Genomic DNA, 8,216 nt, shown 5'->3' with positions numbered 1-8,216 from the left:
AGGCCCCACCCTTCAGCTCTTCAGGTTCACCACAGTAACAAAAGTGTTTGTTGGCATCTTCATGTTTCTACAAGAAAGAAGGTGGCTCCTAGGATAGCCCTGAGCAGAAATGAGTTGGAAGACTGCCCTGTAGTGGTGCCATGGCCTGGAACCAGCACCTGAGTCATCAGGGAAGAGGAGAGACCAGAGGGGGCATTTGATGGAAAGACTTTGTTCCTCTGACCGCCTCCCGGGGTCACACATTGTAGTTCATCTGATCTGTAGGTCCCAAGTAATCTGCTTCATTCCCTCTGGAAGATCATCACGTTAATCTGACACTAGACCCTGGAATCTGCATGCTTTCCCTCATGTGCAGAACTCTCTCTCTCTCTCTCTCTCTCTCTCTCTCTCTCTCTGTGTGTGTGTGTGTGTGTGTGTGTGAGAGAGAGAGAGAGAGAGAGAGAGAGAGAGAGAGAGAGAGAGAGAGAGAGAGAAGAGCTCAAGAAAGGGGGAGGGACGATATAGAGAAGGTTGTGGAATACACATGTCATGAAGGAAATGGGGACTATTTGGGGGAGGGGGATCCTCCCAGAGCTGGGCAGGGTGATGGAGAGCAGAGAGAAGGAGGTGGATGAATGCAGACAAAGCAGAATGTAAGACAATGTCATAACGAGACCATTACTTTGTATGCTAACTTTAGTAATTACTGGTAAGATGCCCACAAAAACACTTGGTTGGCCCTATTTTCATAGTGCCCCTTATTTTGCCCTCTCTTCTTCTCCTTCCAGGTCATACACCTAGAAACAGATGCTCACAGAAACCAGACAAGAAGAGGGAGGAGGCAGAAGGTACTGAATGTGCGATCCGGGTCAGATTACTCCAGGCGTCTTTTCCTCTGGGGAGGCCTGCGTTCTTTTCTATTCGGACAGTATAATTATGTATGGCTGTCCAGAAAGAAGTGACAGACTTCGACAAAAATATCATTCAACTAGAGACACAAGAAAAACAAACAAATGAATAAAACCAAGAGAATGAACACCGAAAGCTGTTGTTCTCCAGTGGGGGCAGGTATGTGGCTCTCTGCTGCTTACATGTCCCTAGCCTTCGAGGACTAACAAGGGTAGTTCATGTGAAGATCTGTGGTCACAAAAGAATTTGCTATGTATCTTGTGGGCTTTTCTGCAAATACATTTGTTTTAGGGGAAAATGTGAGCCTGGATTAATGCAAAAGTCTTGATTTCTTCATTTCAAGCTCTGTCTACAGGCCCAACTTTAAACTTGTGCTGGGTTGGACAGAGTTTATGGTGACAATTTGGCCAAAACGTTATGAAATAATGGAAGAAAAAAATACTACTTAACAATAGTGAATTGGCTCATGAATTTCTGGTTCATCCTCACAGAATGGGAAAAGCAATGTACAATAGGGAATGATCTTTTGAAAGCATGTGAGGATGCTACTGTGAACACATTTCTACTTCTTGTTATTCCCCTGCTTGATGCAGAGATTCAAAAGTCATAATAATGAAACAGGTGAAAATTGTATGCATCAAAGACAGACTAGAAGTGTTGATGTGGCCTTAGGGTATAGGACATTTTCTTGAAATTACCGAATCACTTTCTGGGAAAGAGTCCCTTCTTCCTAGAAGGCTTTATAACATGTCTTGTGTGTTTTGATGAGGCTAGACCAAGTTAATCATTTTAGTTCATTTACTGATCCAGGGGGACAAAAGAGAATGGAAATTATTCGTGTTTTCTCAATGATAAGTGAGATGAAAGCCTTCAGCCTGTGCATCCAGGCACTGATTTTTCTTGTCAGGGGGCTCTGTTTATTACAAAACAATTTGATTAGTTTCATTAGTTAAACCTAAAACCCCAATATTAAAAACTTCAGCATCCCTGTAGAACCGCTCCAATCTGAATTAGTAAGGATTTAATTATAGTGGACTCTGGGACTGAGACACTGAGCTGTCTTTACTGGCTTTTGTACAATTAAGTGCCTGTCAAACTCAGGGAACCCCTAATTCTCTTTAAGTGAAAGGAGTTGATGAATTTAAAACCAATTCTGCCCTTAGGGCTCCTTTTTTTTTTTTAAATGAAAGCCTTATAATTAGAAATAAAAGTTCATACAAACTTAAAAGACTTCCACCTCCCCTTTTCCCCCACCCTCTTCGGATCTATTTCACTTGGACAAAAGCTGGGAAATTCTGTCATTGCTTGTGTGGGGCGTGGCAGCGTCATACCCAGCACCTAGGAGCAGTCTGCATGGAGTGGGCACGAGCAGAGTCCAGGACCACAGGAGCATCTGTCTCTGTCCGAGACCCGGATGCTCAAAGCATCCTGGAGCCAGTAAATCAGAACCCCTGGTGTGTGGGGGTGTCCTCTCGAGAAACGCAAAGCTTCAGGTCTGTCCAGGTCCATGGACACCTGGGGCTGTGCATGAGATGGAGGGGAGAAGCGGAACATTAGAGCCCGAGAGACAGCCACACATAAAACTGTTTCGTTGGGGGAAATGTAAAGTTTAAAGCAACAATAAATCGAACCTGTCTCCAGCGTTAGCGCAGTTTGTAAATTAAAGAGCAGTCGGTTTTGCTTTTCCCCGCATCATAAAATCCAGGCAATTAGTGCTGCCGGAACAGTAGTTTGAAGTTCGCTCCTGCCTCCGGGAGATCAGCAGAGGCAGCCGTGCTTGGGGTACTGCCCTTCTGATGTGCTCAGAACCCCCAGATATGCGCACCGTGCGGGAGTGTCTTCCCAAGCAGTGCGCACTAAGTATTTTTTGCAAGAATAGGCGAATACATTAAGGTAGGCTGGTAGCTGGTTATAGAAATGGGAGTGTGTTCGGGACCCCCTCCCTCTTCACATTGTGAGCACCGCCCGAGAGGCTGGTTTGATTCTCTGCCTCCTTCTCTTCTGCTGTCCTGTGAGCTATGGGAAGGGCTTCCCCGGTGTTGTGATTGGATGGGTCTCTTCTGTTGTTGGACAGTGTGTGCGCTCTGTGTTGTGTGTGGTGAGTGTTGTGTGTGCACTAAGACCTGGGTGTCTGAGAATTTGTCCTCACTCTCTGTCTCACTGCCTGGAGATGGGGTCTCTCACCCAACTGGAAGCTCATCCTTTAGGCTAAGCTGGCTGGTCAGTGAGCTCTCAGAACCCGCGTGTCTCCCCTCTCCAATGCTGGGGCTACCAGCTACTTGACTTTGCTCAGCCGCACGTGTGGGAGCCGAGTGCTGGAATCGTATCCTCAGACTGTACAGCGAGCACTGTTACCCGAGGACTCATCTCCACAGCTTCTCTGCCCTGCCTCTCCCCAGTATTAGTTATAGTAAAGTATCTGCAACATGAAATTTCCCATTTTGCCCATTCTGAAAGTGTTCCATCCAGTGGCATTAAAAATGCTTACATCTACAGCCAGGCCTGGGTCTGTGTCCCACGTTGTCACAAAAGGCCACACTGATGCCAGGATCTGGGCCTCCACCTATGGCCTTCTTAGTTTTATTTATTTATTTATTATTATTATTTATATTTTTTAATTTTTTTTTTAAGACAGGGTTTCTCTGTGGCTCTGGAGGCTGTCCTGGAACTAGCTCTTGTAGACCAGGCTGGTCTCGAACTCACGAGATCCGCCTGCCTCTGCCTCCCGAGTGCTGGAATTAAAGGCATGTGCCACCACTGCCCGGCTTTGTTTTACTTTTAAATTTTGTTTTGGGGAGGCTTTTTGTTTTTCATCAAAATCTCAATCGTTCAATTTTACCAATCAAGACTCAGGAGCCAGACGCTGGGGTGAAAGCCTGCTAGCTCAGAGAGGCAGAGAAAGCACCCAGCTGACCCTCTTTGCCCCATGTCTCTCTCCCTTCTCCTAAACTGCCTCAAAAAACCCTTCTCAAACTGAATGCCCCTCCCTTCTACTTCCTGTCCATCTCTCTGTCTGTCCTCCTGACTCACTCTTATTCTATGTTTTTTTTTTCTTAATAATCCTGTGTTCACTTCCTGTCAATGGGTTGCTTGCTCCTCTTGACCTATTGTTGACTTTATTTAATCCTGTTTACAATATTCAAGCAGAAAGCTCTTGGATTAAAGGTGTGTGCTAGGGCTGAGCCACACCACAACTAGAAACAGGTTTTCCCAGTAAATAATGCAATCTCAGTGTTCACAGTGTGATCAAATATCCTGAAACTGGGGAAGGTTGCAAGGGCAGAGAGCAGAAGCAAGGGGTGGGGGGGCATGACACAGGGAGATGAGCAGGACGACACGGGGATATGAGTGGGATTGGGATGCAAATGTGAAGTCCACAAAAATAATCAATAAAAAGTAAAAACAAAACAAAAAACACCAGGTGGTGGTGGTGTATGCCTTTAATCCCAGCACTTGGATGGCAGAGGCAGGTAGAACTTTGTGAGTTTGAGGCCAGCCTGCTCTACAGAACCAGTTTCAGGACAGCCTGAGCTGTTACACAAAGAAACCCTGTCTCCAAGGAAAAAAGCAATTTAAAAAAGAAATGCTGTTATCTTTGCAGCAGGCGTCCCGGTCTGTCTTGTTTCCATCTTGTAAAATGGAAACTTTGTTATCACTGAACAATAACTGTGCAGCTTCTCAGTATGTAGTGCAGGCTAGCCTCTCATTGTGCCCTGAACTTGAACCCATGTCCTTCTTCCTAGATCTCCCAAGCTTAGGCAGAGCACCACGCCTCACTTGGATGAAGTTCTCATTGAGCTACCAAATGGCAAAACATGTTTAATTCATGGAAAATGTATTTCTTCATTTGAAAATTGTCCAGCTTATCCTCTCATCTATTGACTGGGTTATTGGTTCTTTGAGTGCTCAATGTTTTGAGTTTTTTAAATATATATTTATGGACATTAGTCCCCACTCTGGTTTTGTGAACTTGACACAGCCTGGACACACCCTTGGAGAGGAAAATCACATTTGAGAAATTGCCTAGATCTGATGGCCCGTGGACACATCTGTGGGGCATTTTCTTGATTGTTAATTGATGTAGGAGGGGCCGACCCGCTGCAGGCTGCAGGTGTAGACACTGCTGGGCAGGTGGATCTGGGTTGTGTAACAGAGGTCGCTGAGCAAGCCAGGGAAAGCAAGGCAGTAAGCAAATGTTCCTCCACGGCGGTCGCTTGGAGCCGCTGCTTGGGTTCGTGCCTCGGCTTCCCTGGGATAGACCGAAGCCTGTGAGTGGAAATTAGCCCTTCCTGCCCCATGGTGCTTTGGGTCAGGGTTTATATTACAGCCACAGAGAAGCAACCTGGGACAGTCCCCTGACAGATCAGTAGCAGGAAAATGGTTTCTTCTGTCCCACAGGTCGCTGCTTCTCTCGGGGACGTGACCCATCTGCTGTGCTGCTGTGTAGGAGCATTTATTTTCATAGTTTGGCGTTATTCCCGAGCTAGAGTCTGTCTCTCAGAAAGGCCTCCTCTCTGGTGTCATGAGGCGTTCTTCTATGCTTTCCTCCGGTGATTGCAAGCCTTACGTTAACTTCCTGGTCCATTTGGGCTGGTTTTGGTACAGAGCGAGAGCCGTGGCCTAGTATCACGCTTGCACGTGTGGGTAAACAGATTCACCAGAAACATTTGTTCAACAGTTTTTTTTTTTACATACTTTTTCAGTGCCTGTGTGGGAAATCAAGGCTATCAATGTGTGTATTCATTGTTGGTGTAAAACAGTGACAGCTTTTTGTACTTTGATTTTGTGTCCCCTTGCTGAAAGTGTTTCCCAGACCTCAGAGGGTGTGTGTGTGTGTGTGTGTGTGTGTGTGTGTGTGTGGTGTTCCCTAGACCTCAGAGATTTATGTGTGTGTGTGGGAGGGGGTAAGGGGACAGGAGGTCTTTTAGAGTATTTTCAGTGTAGGATGACATCTACAAACAGGTATAATTTGACTTCTTCATTTTCTATTTATTTCCTTTTTATTCTGATTTCTTATTGGTCTGGTTCATAATTCAGTCATGTATTGAATAGGTATAAATACAGTGGACATTGCAGCTTGCTATTGATTTTGGGTGAGATGTTTTGGGTGCTCCTCTTTCTGGGAGCTGTAGCTCTGTAACACTTATCCTTTACTATGCAGAAGTATGGTTCCTTTCTTCCTAGTTTCTTCAGAGCCTTTACCATGAGGGGAATAGGCCCTCTCTGTTCTTATTGAGATGATCATTGGTTTTGAGTTGATTTTCTTTGTATGTGGTGTTAATGTTTGTTGATGTACATATGTTGAACCAACTTTTACTTTCTGGAGCGAAAGCAACTTTATCATAACCTGTGATATTTTGTTTTAATTAAAACGTCCCCCCCATTTTATTTCATGTGTTTGGGTGTTTTGCTTGCATGTGAGCACAGTGCCCACTCAGGCCAGGAGGGAGTCAGGAACCCTGGGACTAGAGTTACAGACAGTTGTGAGTCACCACGTGGGCGCTGGGAATCACACCCAGGTCCTCTGGAAGAACAGCCAGTGCTTTTAACAACTGAGTCACCTCTCTGGCCCACCACCCCAAGATCCGGAGATATTTTTAAAATGTGGAATCTTATTTGATTCAAAAGTGGTTTGCTCAGAATTTTTGTGTCTATGTTAATTAAGTAAATTGGTGTCTAGTTCTCTGTTATACACTTACTTGGTTTAGGTGTTAAAAGGCAATGCTGAGTTCACAGAATGAGTGTGGACACATTCCACCCCTTTTTACGTCACGGGACAGTGGGAGGAGTGTGGATGTTGGCCCCACTTTAAAGGTGTGGTAGAATTCAGCAGTGAATCTGTCTGGTCATTAGCTTCTCTTCCTTTGGAAAATTTTAAATTACTGCATCAATCTTATTGCTTGATATCAATTTGGTTTGTTTTAAAAATACCCTCTTGATTCAATTTTAGTGGATTGTATATGCCTAGAAATGTATCCATTTCTTCTCCTTTTTATAATTTTTTTGTAACCTAAGGTTTGAAAAGATTCCCTGTTTTTTTTTTTATTAAATAATATATCTTAGTAATGTCTGTTTTAACCTTACCTATTCTGTCACTAATTTTAGTAATTAGTTTTTTTTCTCTGTTTGGCCTTTCAGGTTGACTGTGGGTTTGTCAATCTTGTTCATCTTTTCAAAGGACCAATTTCTCTTTTAGTGTTGTTCCTTTTATTTCATTAGTTATTGTCCTGAAATTTACTGTTTATTTCTTTAGCCAATTTTGGGATTGGTTTATTCCTTTTTCCCCCCAAGTCTGTGAGATGCATCATTAAGATATTTGTGATTTCTCTGGCTTTTTAAAATGTGGATACTCATAACAATACTTTATTTCCTAGAGCTGTCTTTGCAGGATCTCAAAGGTCCAGTAAGTTTTATTTTTTATTTTTTTTTGATTCTGATTTTTCTAATTTATGCTCCGATTTCTGCAAAGACTCATTAAAAATGTGTTCTGTATTTTCTGTATCTTCATTGGCTGATGATCTCCAGTTTTCTTTCACTAAGGTGTGACAGGTGCAAGAAATTATTCTTTTTTTTTTGTATCTTAAAAGACTTTTATAGTCTAAAGTATGATCTGTTTTGGAGACAGTTCCTTGGGCTGATGGTGATTCCCGAAGCCATTAGCTGAAAAAAAAAAAAAAAAAGATTCCTGTTCAATCAGTTTGATCTATGCTGCCATGTAACTCTGAAGTTGCTTTGCTGTATTTTGTCTTGTCTTGGTGATCACCTGTTGATGCAAATTGGGGTGTGTGTGTGTGTGCAGTCCCCTACTATTATTAGTGCTCAATCTTTCATTTTTTACAGTAGTGCTTCCCCACAAATAAACATACATCCAGTAGTGCTTTTATTAATTGGATACATCAGTATTTGAGGCACATATCTTTATGCTCATCATATAGTCTTGACAGACTCTTTAATTTGTTAAGTATGTAAAATTATCTTCTTAATCTTTCTGACTGATTTGGGTGTTGAAATTTGCTTTGTCTGATAAAGATACTGATCCCCTGCTTCCTTTCTGATTCCGTTCAACTGAAATACCGTGACGCTCCACTTTGAATCTGTGATTGTGTCCATTATGTAAATTCCTTGCAGGTAGTAAGTGGCTGGAGATTGTCTCACATTTATTTATTTATTTATTGTTGTGCCCATGTGCGCGTGTTCGTGTGTGCCCATGGGTGTGTGTGTGTGTGTGTGTGTGTGTGTGTGTGTGTGTGTGTGTACATGAAAATGCATGCTGTGGCGTGCATGTGGAGTTTAGAGGACAACTTTCGGGGTTGGTCCTCTCTTCCCGT

This window comes from Cricetulus griseus, chromosome 8 (assembly GCF_003668045.3).
Source record: "Cricetulus griseus strain 17A/GY chromosome 8, alternate assembly CriGri-PICRH-1.0, whole genome shotgun sequence".
Classification (NCBI taxonomy): Eukaryota; Metazoa; Chordata; class Mammalia; order Rodentia; family Cricetidae; genus Cricetulus; species Cricetulus griseus.
Note: the sequence above shows the minus strand (reverse complement) of the source record.